This window comes from Salmo salar, chromosome ssa03 (assembly GCF_905237065.1).
Source record: "Salmo salar chromosome ssa03, Ssal_v3.1, whole genome shotgun sequence".
Lineage (NCBI taxonomy): Eukaryota > Metazoa > Chordata > Actinopteri > Salmoniformes > Salmonidae > Salmo > Salmo salar.
Window position 1 is genome coordinate 65,453,846 of NC_059444.1, and position 13,905 is coordinate 65,467,750.

At 44.4% G+C, this 13,905-nt stretch overlaps 1 protein-coding gene across 1 annotated transcript in view; it reads right to left on the bottom strand.

The window, feature by feature from the left end:
* The window catches only part of LOC106601258 (serine/threonine-protein kinase WNK4), an 81,096-nt gene that overhangs the window by 65,219 nt on the left and 1,972 nt on the right, over positions 1-13,905 (bottom strand). The window lies entirely within an intron of this gene.

Genomic DNA, 13,905 nt, shown 5'->3' on the forward strand with positions numbered 1-13,905 from the left:
TGCCCTGCCTGTCTAAAGTCTTTGAAAGCCAAGTAAACAAACAGATTACCGACCATTTCGAATCCCACCGTACCTTCTCCACTATGCAATCTGGTTTCCGAGCTGGTCATGGGTGCACCTCAGCCACGCTCAAGGTCCTAAATGATATCATAACCGCCATCGATAAAAGACAGTACTGTGCAGCCGTTTTCATCGACCTGGCCAAGGCTTTCCACTCTGTCAATCACCGCATTCTTATCGGGAGACTCAATAGCCTTGGTTTCTCAAATGACTGCCTCGCCTGGTTCACCAACTACTTCTCAGATAGAGTTCAGTGTGTCAAATCGAAGGGCCTGTTGTCCGGACCTCTGGCAGTCTCTATGGGGGTGCCACAGGGTTCAATTCTCAGGCCTACTCTTTTCTCTGTATATGTCAATGATATCGCTCTTGCTGCTGGTGATTCTCTGACACCATTCTGTATACATCTGGCCCTTCCTTGGACACTGTTAACAAACCTCCAAACAAGCTTCAATGCTCCTTCCGTGGCCTCCAACTGCTCTTAAATGCTAGTAAAACTAAATGCATGCTCTTCAACCGATTGCTGCCCGCACCTGCCAGCCCGCCTAGCATCACTACTCTGGACGGTTTTAACTTAGAATATGCGGACAACTACAACTACCTAGGTGTCTGGTTAGACTGCAAACTCTCCTTCCAGACTCACATTAAGCATCTCCAATCCAAAATGAAATCTAGAATCAGCTTCCTATTTCGCAACAAAGCCACCTTCACTCACGCTGCCAAACATACCCTCATAAAACTGACTATCCTACCGATCCATGACTTCGGCGATGTCATTTACAAAATAGCCTCCAACACTCTACTCAGCAAATTGGATGTAGTCTATCACAGTGCCATCACTGTTTTGTCACCAAAGCCCCATATACTACCCATCACTGCGACCTGTATGCTCTCGTTGGCTGGCCCTCGCTACATATTCGTCGCCAAACCCACTGGCTCCAGGTCGTCTATAAGTCTTTGCTAGGTAAAGCCCCACCTTATCTCAGCTCACTGGTCTCCATAGCAACACCCACCCGTAGCACACGCTCCAGTAGGTATATTTCACTGATCATCCCCAAAGCCAACACCTCCTTTGGCGGCCTTTCCTTCCAGTTCACTGCTGCCAATGACTGGAACGAATTGCAAAAATCACTGAAGCTGGAATCTTAGATTTCCCTCACTAACTTTAAGCATCAGCTGTCAGAGCAGCTTACCCATCACTGTACCTGTACACAGCCCATCTGTAAATAGCACACCCAACTACCTCATATTGTTTTTTTTTTGTTGCTCTTATGCACCCCAGTATCTCTACTTGCACATCATCATCTGCACATCCATCACTCCAATGTTAATGCTAAATTGTAATTATTTCGCCACTATGGCTTATTTATTGGCTTACCTCCCTAACCTTACTACATTTGCACACACTGTACATAGATTTTTCTATTGTGTTTTTGACTGTACGTTTGTTTATCCCATGTGTAACTCTATGTTGTTGTTTTTGTCTCACTGCTTTGCTTTATCTTGGCCAGGTCGCAGTTGTAAATGAGAATTTGTTCTCAACTGGTCTACCTGGTTAAATAAATGTAAAATAAAAAAAATAAAAAAATAGAAGCCTACATCCGCCAAGGTAATTTGTCAATTAGCACTGTCCATTTTGAGGCTTAAAAGAATAGTTTATCAGCACAAAGCAGCATGAACTCTGTTCCTAAAGTTATGTGTGCCTTGGTCTGTACCAATGCAAATCCTCTTTATAACTTCATAGACAATGAGGTTCAGGGGCACTGATTTTTACCTGAAAACAGAATCAGAAAATGTTCCAAATTCGTCTTATAGTTAATTAGGAACTACAAGCAAAAACAAGACTGATCACAGCATATATTTAGGCTAGTTTTACACATGCAATGGGTTATATTGGTTGGTTGAGGAACAGAACTACTCGTGATTTTAGCCGGTATGTTTAGCAGGTTTCAGTCAGACAACAAAAGGAAAAGTGCAGAGCTGGGGCACTGTTGCTCTTCTTCTACGTAATGGATACGTGTTGACGGGACGCCTGGTTCACGGTTTAAGAGACCAAAATGGGAGGTACCCTAAAGGGGTCGATGTTTTCTACACGAGTTTATAAAGAAATACTACAAAAACCCATTCATGCCTCGACAGTGCCTTACAAAAGTATTCATACCCCTTGTATTTCTTTCTTTTATTTTGTTACAAAGTGGAATTCAAATGTATTTAATTTACATTTTTTTGTCAATAATCTACTCAAAGTACTCTGTAATGTCAAAGCAGAAGAAAAATTATACAGTACCAATCAAAAGTTTGGACACACCTACTCATTCAAGGGTTTATCTTTATTTTTACTATTCTCTACATTGTAGAAAATTAGTGAAGACATCAAAACTATAAAATAACACACATGGAATCATGTAGTAACCAAAAACATGTTAAACAATTCAAAATATATTTATATTTGAGATTCTTCAAAGTTGCCACCCTTTGCCTTGATGACAACTTTGCACACTCTTGGCATTCTCTCAACCAGCTTCACCTGGAATGCAGTGATTGGGGATATTGCCTTGTGTAGGGTGCTGTCTTTCAGATGGGATTCCATTCTGGCCCTCATACCAACACAGTCACCTAATCATCCCCAGATTCAATTGGCTCATTCATCTCTCTCCCCTGTAACTATTACCCCGGTCATTGCTGTAAATGAGAATGTGTTCTCAGTCAACTTACCTGGTAAAATAAGGGATAAATAAAAAATAGTTACTCAACATTAATGACAGAAAATACAAATAAACAGAACAGAAATATTCTAAAACATGCAACAAGGCACTAAACTAATACTGCAAAAAACATAGGAAATTAATATGTCTTTTGGCCTACATGCGAAGACTTATGTTTGGAGCAAAATCCAACAAAACACATCACTGAGTAACTGTCTCCTTATTTTCAAGCATGGTGGTGGCTGCATCGTGGTATGGCTATGCTTGACATCCGCAAATACTGGGGAGTTTTTCAGGATAAAAAGAAACGGGAAGAAGCTAAGCACAGCCAAAATCCTAGAGGAAAACCTACTTTAGTCTGCTTTACACCAGACATTGGGAGAACAATTCACCTTTCAGCAGATCAATAACCTACAACACAAGGCCAAGTTACAGTTTAGACTTAAATCTGTTTGAAAATCTATGGCAAGACATGAAAATTGCTGTCTAGCCATGATCACCAACATCTTGACAAAGCTTGAAGAATTATGGAAAGAATTATGGGTTAATATTGCACAATCCAGGTGTGTAAATGTCACGTCCTGACCATAGAAAGCTTTTGTTTTCTATGGTAGAGTAGGTCAGGGCGTGACTGGAGGGTTGTTCTAGTTTATATTTTCTATGTGGGGTTCTAAGTTCATTTTTCTAATGTTGGTGATTTGTATGATTCCCAATTAGGTGCAGCTGGTTATCGTTGTCTCTAATTGGGGATCATACTTAAGTAGCATTTTTTCCACCTGTGGGTTATGGAATATTGTTTATGTTTAGTTGCCTGTTAGCACTGCATTGTCGTCACGGTTCGTTTATTCATTATTTGTTTTGTCTTTGCCTAAGTTTAACTTTATTCATAAAAATTATGTGGAACTCTACGTACGCTGCGCCTTGGTCCGATCATTATTACAAAGAACGTGACAGTAAAGCTCCAAGAAGACTCGCAGCTGTAATCACTACCAAAGGGGTTTCTAACATGTATTGAGTGAACACTTATGCAACAACTATATTTCTATTCCTCTTAAAAAATAAATAATAATAATCTTCTTTAACATTCAAGTATTTTGTGTAGGATGCTGACAATTTTTTTTTAATCCATTTCAATCCCACCTTGTAACACAACACAATAAAATGTGAAGAAATGCAAGGGGTATGAATACTTTTGCAAGGCACTGTATAATCAAGAAAAGGTAGTGTTGTCTAAATAAGCACTGGTCTATTTTTGATGTAATCATACCTATTAAGGGGACTTTATGTCAACACTAGGTCAGAAGGCCAGCACTGTCTTAAAACTTACATAACAGATGTCATTGGGAGTCATAAACAACTGCTATGACAAATCAAATGCATCACAACAACATAGAACATATTCATGGCAGGCCTCGTGTGCTTTACCCCCCCCCACCCACCCCAAACAACAACAACACAACCCTAACCCAGGTGCTGCTACAATCAATCTTGTGGTGACATTCCACAGTGCAGGGCTTCTCCTTGAAACTCCCAGTGTGTGAAGTGTACAGCAAACAAAGGAGAACAGAAAGCCCAACAAACACACGACAGAAAAAGAATGAGACACACACACACACAGTAACTATACATGGCCTGGGCACATCGTTGTTATGGTTCAATCAAGTTTAGGGTTACTTACTCTGGAGGTAGTAACGGTTTCACCCGCCCCTCCTCAAGGGCCATTCCAGGGATTCTGAGAGAGACCAACCCGAGGCATGGGAGGGACAGGAGTGGTGCAATGCTGAGTTTGAATTACACAAGAGAGATGTGACAAGGTCCCTTCAAGGCAACTTGCTGTCCACCAACTACTGCATTTTTTCTATAGTTAACAATTTCTGTGTAACAGAAAAAACATGTACAATGCCTTCGGAAAGTATTCAGCCCCCTTGACTTTTTCCACATTTTGTTACGTTACAGCCTTATTCTAAAATTGACTAAATAGTTTTCCCCCCTCATCAATCTACAGATACTAACCCATAGTGACAAAGCAAAAACAGGTTAATATACATGTTTGCTAATTTATAAAAAATATAAGTATTCAGACCCTTTATTCAGTACTTTGTTGAAGCACCTTTGGCAGCGACTACAGCCTCGAGTCTTCTTGTGTATGACACTACAAGCTTGGCACACCTGTATTTGGGGAGTTTTTCCCATTCTTCTCTGCAGATCCTCTCAAGCTCTGTAAGGTTGGATGGGGAACGTTGCTGCACAGGGGGTCAAATACTTATTTCCCTCATTAAAATGCAAATCATTTTATAACATTTTTTACATGCGTTTTTCTGGATTTTTTTGTTGTTATTCTGTCTCTCACTGTTCAAATAAACCTACCATTAAAATTATAGACTGATCATTTCTTTGTAAGTGAGCAAACGCACAAAATCAGCAGGGGATCAAATACTTTTTCCCCCACTGTAGCCAGTTTTAATTAAACGGTGTTTGCTTTTTCACAGTTAGCACGGCTTATGAACCAGAGCCAAACGGATGTAGTGCTGCTAGAGTGTGTGCAGTGCTCCCCTCCGTTTTCCTTCACACTCAGTGAAGGCAATGAAACATTATGAGCCCTAAACTGCATGGTAATGAATGGACAGGGGGTGTGGGGGCAAGCCTGCTGAGAGGCTGAGTCAGTCAGTCAGCCAGTCGGTGTTATCCTTGATCAGAGCCACATAGTCAGCAGTGGCCACGGTGGCATCACTACCGGTAGCCTTGGGCAGTCTCATTAGCTACGCTGAAGGCCCATGAGTACGGTAGTGTTTGTCTCGCTTACACACGTTTAGGGATGGTGTGTGGGATTGTCATGGGGGATCAGAGCAGACCACCATCACCATGGTAGCCCTTGTAGAGACCGCCAGCAATTTATCAGGGCTAATTAAGCTGGGTATTGTGAGTAAAATAAATGAAGAGGGAAAGTCGGATTAGCTCAATCACTCCACAGGCATTAAGAGCGACATTCTGAAGTGGAAAAGGCTGACGGAAAAAAAAAGGTTCCAGCTGGCGCAGCAGAAGAATGTGTCCCCTGGAGAACAGTAACACCACGGGAGGGAAAAAAAATCTTTGTTTGGGAAATATATAGGGGTAAAGGACGCTTATTATTAGGGGCTACCAGCCAGGGAAGTTCCAGACTAGTCATCAAGTCTCTTGTCACCTAGTGTGGCACAGGAATATGCTTATTCAAGTGACGGAGGGACTGAGAGACACTTCAATGGACTCCTGGCCTCAGTCTGGGGTCTGTAAATCCTAGTTTCATGTTTAGTATGGCAAATGCTTTTACAGCTAATATCAGTTCTGGCCTGAAAGCCCTCCTTGTTTTCTTCTAGAGGTGGGGTAAGGGAGGGTTCAGTTAGTTCAGCTCATACATTGTATAAGCGACCTCTCTCCCCATGGGTCTGATTCCCACTGACATCTTGACATTTTGAAAAAGGAAACACAGCTGTACGAATGTGCGTTCTTGAGAACAAGATCTCCTAAGCAATATCTAGTCTTCTTTAACTCTGTCATTTTAATGAGTGTCTAAAGGTTTTGATTAATTAGTGAAGGCTTTAACATGCAAGCAAGCCTTGCCATGGATAGGTAAACCAGATATCTTCTCTATATCATACACTGAGTTACTCTTACACGAGCACATACAGCATGAAATTCAATCAGTGCACAGAGATAAGACAAAGAGAGGAAAAAAAGCCAATATTTTTAGGCAGTGTTGCCTAAATCAGCATTGGTCTATTTTGGATGTAATCATACCTCATAAGAGGACGTTATGTCAACACTTGACCTAAAGCCTCGGTCAGAAGGCCAGCGCTGTCTTAAAACTTACATAACAGATGTCATTGGGAATCATAAACAACTGCTATGACAAATCAAATGCATCACAACAACATAGAACATATTCATGGCAGGCCTCGTGTGCTTTACCCCCCCCCCCCACCCCAAACAACAACAACACAACCCTAACCCAGGTGCTGCTACAATCAATCTTGTGGTGACATTCCACAGTGCAGGGCTTCTCCTTGAAACTCCCAGTGTGTGAAGTGTACAGCAAACAAAGGAGAACAGAAAGCCCAACAAACATAGGACAGATAAAGAAGGACACACACACACACACACACACACACACACACACACACACACACACACACACGGCCTGGGCAGGTTGTTGTTCTGGTTTACTCATGTAGTTAGTTACTCTGGAGTTAGGAACTCAAGGGCCATTACAGGACTCCCAAGAGAGAGAGGGAGAGAGAGAGACCTTGTAATTATGCACAGTGTGATTTGTTTTAGGCCAGGGAGTCAGAAGAACTCTCTCGCAACCTCGATCTCTCTCAATGAGCCCTAGGACCATGCCTCAGGACTACCTGTCCCTGTCCCCAATCCACCCAGTCGTGCTGCCACTATCGAACCCTGACCGGTTTCACCGCATGTGCTAAATCGTCCCGGACCTGCTGTTTCGACTCTCTTTCTTGGACCTGCTGTCTCGACCTCTGAATGCTCAGCTATGAAAAGCCAACGGACATTTACTCCTGAGGTGTTGAACTGCTTCACCCTCTATAACGACTGTGGTTATTATTTGACCCTGGTGGTCATCTATGAACATTTGAACATCTTGAATTACAACCTGGCCTTATTTTCCATGTGCTCTTATGATCTCCACCTGACACAGCCAGAAGAGGACTGGCCACTCTAGGAGCCTGGTTCCTCTCTAGGTTTCTTCCTAGGTTCCTGCCTTTCTATGGAGTTTTTCCTCCTACATCTGCATTGCTTGCTCTTTAGGGTTTTAGGCTGAGTATCTGTATAGCACTTTGTGACAACTACTGATGTAAAAAGGGCTTTATAAAATGTATTTGATTGATTGCTGAGGATGTTGTTCAACCGAGTTGACTGACTCCCTGCACCTTGCTCATCTTGCTTGGAAACCCTGTAGCCAACTAACTTTGACACTCAACAGGTCAGTGCAGCACAACCAACTTTGTCTTTCAGTGCACAAAACCTTTTTCATAAAGACACACCATTCTCTGCCGTCTTTCACTCCCCTGTACTATATCATGTGGCTTGTTTTAGAATGACGCCTCCTGGTCCCTGCTATTCCCTCCAGCTTCCCAGCTGCCCCCTGGAGGGTCTGGGGCGGCTCCTGTTACAATGGCTGCTGCCTGGCCAGGGAGTCTGCTGCTTCTATAAACAACTCTCTGCAAGCAGTCAATGGAGGCTCTGCTGAGGGACATTAAGATGAGTTCTAGGCATTTTAAAGATGGTGGCTCTGTCCTGAACACTGATTGCTTTACCATAATAATTTCCGAGATAAACATAAATATATTAAATCTAGTCTTCTAGGGTGGTGGAACTCCTGGGCACAGCTATGCTGATATTAGTTTTGAGTTTGTAAGAAAGGCATTTTACTGTACTTGTGCATGTGACAATAAAACTTGAAAATGAATGATTGTCACTTTGGTGTGAGTAATCTTGATCTTGGGCAAGTGACAGGTGTTTGAAGATGAACGGGAGGCCAGGCAGTCAGTCTCAGTAATAAGCATTTCTGTGAATGAATGACTGTGTTGCAAATTTTACAAATACATGTAATAACAAGTTAAAAAGTTCCGGAACTCCAATTTGAGCAGCAGCAGCTGAAAAATGAGCTCCTACAAATATTGAAATTTACATGGTTTTTAGAGTGAAGTACATCGGAAAAAAGCAAAAAAAAACTGCAAGACTGAATAGGAGAAAAAACAAGCAACAAACAAAGAAGATAGGCTTTTGAAAATAACAATTTTTCATAAAATTGTAGTTATCTTAGCTAGCTGAATTGTTTACCAGTTGCTAAGCAGTTGCTAGGGACTCTTTTGGAAGAAGCTAGCTAGCTAACGAAGAACATCAAAGAATATCTAGTTAACAGAAGAAAAGAAAGAGAAAATCAGGACAGAAGAAAAAGGATATCACAGTTCTCTAAAGACACAAGAGACAATAATACAAGAAACAACACTTCTGTAGCTTGTCAACTATGTGTCTGTCTATCCCTGTTCTCTCCCCTCTGCACAGGCCATACAAACGCTTCACACCGCGTGGCCGCTGCCACTCTAACCTGGTGGTCCCAGCGCGCACGACCCACGTGGAGTTCCAGGTCTCCGGCAGCCTCTGGAACTGCCGGTCTGCAGCCAACAAGGCTGAGTTCATCTCAGCCTATGCTACCCTCCAGTCCCTAGACTTCCTGGCGCTGACGGAAACATGGATTACCACAGATAACACTGCTACTCCTACTGCTCTCTCTTCGTCTGCCCACGTGTTCTCGCATACCCCTAGAGCATCGAGCCAGCGGGGTGGTGGCACTGGAATCCTCATCTCTCCCAAGTGGACATTCTCTCTTTCTCCCCTGACCCATCTGTCTATCTCCTCATTTGAATTCCATGCTGTCACAGTTACCAGCCCTTTCAAGCTTAACCTCCTTATCATTTATCGCCCTCCAGGTTCCCTTGGAGAGTTCATCAATGAGCTTGACGCCTTGATAAGTTCCTTTCCTGAGGATGGCTCACCTCTCACAGTTCTGGGTGACTTTAACCTCCCCACGTCTACCTTTGACTCATTCCTCTCTGCCTCCTTCTTTCCACTCCTCTCCTCTTTTGACCTCACCCTCTCACCTTCCCCCCCTACTCACAAGGCAGGCAATACGCTTGACCTCATCTTTACTAGATGCTGTTCTTCCACTAATCTCATTGCAACTCCCCTCCAAATCTCCGACCACTACCTTGTATCCTTTTCCCTCTTGCTCTCATCCAACACTTCTCACTCCTGCTCCGTGGCTCGACGACTCACTACGAGGTCACAGAACAGGGCTCCGGGCAGCCGAGCGGAAATGGAGGAAAACTCGCCTCCCTGCGGACCTGGCATCCTTTCACTCCCTCCTCTCTACATTCTCCTCTTCTGTCTCTGCTGCTAAAGCCACTTTCTACCACTCTAAATTCCAAGCATCTGCCTCTAACCCTAGGAAGCTCTTTGCTACCTTCTCCTCCCTCCTGAATCCTCCTCCTCCCCCCCCCCTCCTCCCTCTCTGCGGATGACTTCGTCAACCATTTTGAAAAGAAGGTTAACGATATCCGTTCCTCGTTTGCTAAGTCAAACGACACCGCTGGTCCTGCTCACACTGCCCTACCCTGTGCTTTGACCTCTTTCTCCCCCCTCTCTCCAGATGAAATCTCGCGTCTTGTGACGGCCGGCCGCCCAACAACCTGCCCACTTGACCCTATCCCCTCCTCTCTTCTCCAGACCATTTCCGGAGACCTTCTCCCCTACCTCACCTCGCTCATCAACTCATCCTTGACCGCTGGCTACGTCCCTTCCGTCTTCAAGAGAGCGAGAGTTGCACCCCTTCTGAAAAAACCTACACTCGATCCCTCCGATGTCAACAACTACAGACCAGTATCCCATCTTTCTTTTCTCTCCAAAACTCTTGAACGTGCCGTCCTTGGCCAGCTCTCCTGCTATCTCTCTCAGAATGACCTTCTTGATCCTAATCAGTCAGGTTTCAAGACTGGGCATTCAACTGAGACTGCTCTTCTCTGTGTCACGGAGGCTCTCCGCACTGCTAAAGCTGACTCTCTCTCCTCTGCTCTCATCCTTCTAGACCTATCTGCTGCCTTTGATACTGTGAACCATCAGATCCTCCTCTCCACCCTCTCCGAGTTGGGCATCTCCGGCACGGCCCACGCTTGGATTGCGTCCTACCTGACAGGTCGCTCCTACCAGGTGGCGTGGCGAGAATCTGTCTCCGCACCATGCGCTCTCACCACTGGTGTCCCCCAGGGCTCTGTTCTAGGCCCTCTCCTATTCTCGCTATACACCAAGTCACTTGGCTCTGTCATATCATCACATGGTCTCTCCTATCATTGCTATGCAGACGACACACAATTAATCTTCTCCTTTCCCCCTTCTGATAACCAGGCGGCGAATCGCATCTCTGCATGTCTGTCAGACATATCAGTGTGGATGACGGATCACCACCTCAAGCTGAACCTCGGCAAGACGGAGCTGCTCTTCCTCCCGGGGAAGGACTGCCCGTTCCATGATCTCGCCATCACGTTTGACAACTCCCTTGTGTCCTCCTCCCAGAGTGCTAAGAACCTTGGCGTGATCCTGGACAACACCCTGTCATTCTCCACTAACATCAAGGCGGTGACCCGATCCTGTAGGTTCATGCTCTACAACATTCGCAGAGTACGACCCTGCCTCACACAGGAAGCGGCGCAGGTCCTAATCCAGGCACTTGTCATCTCCCGTCTGGATTACTGCAACTCGCTGTTGGCTGGGCTCCCTGCCTGTGCCATTAAACCCCTACAACTCATCCAGAACGCCGCAGCCCGTCTGGTGTTCAACCTTCCCAAGTTCTCTCACGTCACCCCGCTCCTCCGCTCTCTCCACTGGCTTCCAGTTGAAGCTCGCATCCGCTACAAGACCATGGTGATTGCCTACGGAGCTGTGAAGGGAACGGCACCTCCATACCTTCAGGCTCTGATCAGGCCCTACACCCAAACAAGGGCACTGCGTTCATCCACCTCTGGCCTGCTGGCCCCCCTACCTCTGAGGAAGCACAGTTCCCGCTCAGCCCAGTCAAAACTGTTCGCTGCTCTGGCACCCCAATGGTGGAACAAGCTCCCTCACGACGCCAGGACAGCGGAGTCAATCACCACCTTCCGGAGACACCTGAAACCCCACCTCTTTAAGGAATACCTAGGATAGGATAAAGTAATCCTTCTAACCCCCCCCCTTAAAAGATTTAGATGCACTATTGTAAAGTGGTTGTTCCACTCGATATCATAAGGTGAATGCACCAATTTGTAAGTCGCTCTGGATAAGAGCGTCTGCTAAATGACAAATGTAAATGTAAATAACAAGTTGCTTGCTGTGTATCTGTTCTAAACTAGTATTGCTCAAGTTTGGGTGTGAGAAGCAGCTCTGGTTGAGTGCTGGCTGGCGCCAGTGGCTCTCAATGAAAAGAGAAATGGCCAGGCAAGATGACAGTCAGGCCCTGAGTGTCACACTACCACTCATCTCTCTGTCCCAAGCACCACCACAAGGTTCAGCTTTCCCACTATGAGGTCACACATAGATAGATTACAGAATGTACTGGTACTCTCAGCATGAAAAGGGCTTTTCCTCAGTACAGTACATGGAAACGGTATCTAGGAATCATTGGCCATGGTAAAAGGTCACTCAATATGGCTCCCGAGTGGCGCTGTGGTCTAAGGCACTGCATCTTAGTGCTATAGGCATCACTACAGACCCTGGTTCAATTCCAGGCTGTATCATAACCGGCCGTGATTGGGAGTCCGGGGTAGGCCGTCATTGTAAATAATAATTTGTTCTTAACTGACTTGCCTAGTTAAATGACGGTTAAATAAAAAATAAATATGAACTTGATGTGTACTGCAAAAATATGGGTCTGATTCCCACTGACATCTTGACATTTTGAAAAAGGAAACACAGCTGTATGTGTGTATGTTCTTGAGAACAAGATCTCCTAAGCAATATCTAGTCTTCTTTAACTGTGTCATTTTAATGAGTGTCTAAAGGTTTTGATTGATTAGTGAAGGCTTTAACATGCAAGCAAGCCTTGCCATGGATAGGTAAACCAGATATCTTCTCTATATCATGCACTGAGTTACTCTTACACGAGCACATACAGCATGAAGTTCAGAGAGAGGAAAAGTCCAAGAGATATGGATTTTATATGGCCATGGAAAGTGGCGCAAGAAGGAGGGGATTTCATAGAAGCAAACCAAGTCTGTTCTGTTAAGGGTAGACTTTGTTTTAATTTTTGCTGTGTTTCATCTGTATTTGTCAAACCTCCCACTTTACCCCATAACCCACACTTCCTAGTCATAGGACAGCTGCTAGGATACCACTTGTCATGGGGATTGTGACAATTAGCGAGAAACGATCATTAAGACCATTCTCACCCCCCATCTGGTCTGGACTAAAATCCCTTGGGGTATATGTATGCTAACAATGACAGCCAAGTCCTCCACTCCGCCCCAGAACAATTGTGTCAATTGTTAGTGTGCATTCAGCGAAACAATGATAGAAAAACATTCCAACCTCACCCCTTGTCATAGGCTTTATATGCATTAACAGTGACAGCACATGAAGGGGTTCAAGTAAGTAAAGACACTTATAATATGCTTCCCAGTTGAAAATAGGCCTATAACTGATTTTTCCATTTTTCAATTGCTTCAACGTCAGTGTTGATACTCAGTTGTGGATAACTGTTTAAATTGCAACTAAAATCATACAATGTTTGTTTTCGATTATCAGACATCATAACATTTCCTTACTACACAACTCCTGAAGCCTCAACTGATGGCAGCTTCCTTGTGCAGGCAAATGTAGTGCACATATGTCTGGCTGCAGGTGATCTGAATATGAAAACTAAGTGGGGCAACTGTTTCCTACCCACTGGGCACACACTGATTGAATCAATGTTGTTTCCACATCCTTTCAATGAAATGATGTGGGTATTCTGTCTGCAATTATCAACTATCAAGTGGTTTGAAAGACACATTTCAAATCACTTGATAACTCCACTGTGGTAGACAGCTCGCAAGACGCGCTTCCTACCACTATCTATTTCACAGCCGAGTTATAGGTGTCGGTTTGAAGAAGTACAGATATTCACACATTATACAATGCAGACGAGGAGTTATGGATTGTTTATTTGCCCTCAGTAACATGATTTTGGGAAAGAAGTACCCCCACTAAGAATCTTTCGCCAGTTATTTTTTTGGCCTCCGAAATTGTAACCACCTAGCACTGGGTTTTGACCAGAGTTGGTGCCTCCTCTTAACAACGCTGCGCTGCAACGCTTCGCTCCAACACTTCACTCCAACTCTTCGCTTCGCTTGAAATTTGCATAAAGTAGAGCACAACTCAACTTTTTCTTCCGCACGACGAGCAAGGTTCTCGCCGCTCACCTTCCCACAATCCATCGCACATTTCTCTGTGTGTACTCGTTGAAAACGTATGGGGTGGAACTTCTGCTGTTTTCACCAACAACGAATTCAGCAGGAGAAGTTCCGCCCCCATTAATTTCAACGAGGGTACTCAGAGAAATGTGCAGGGGATTGTGGGAAGG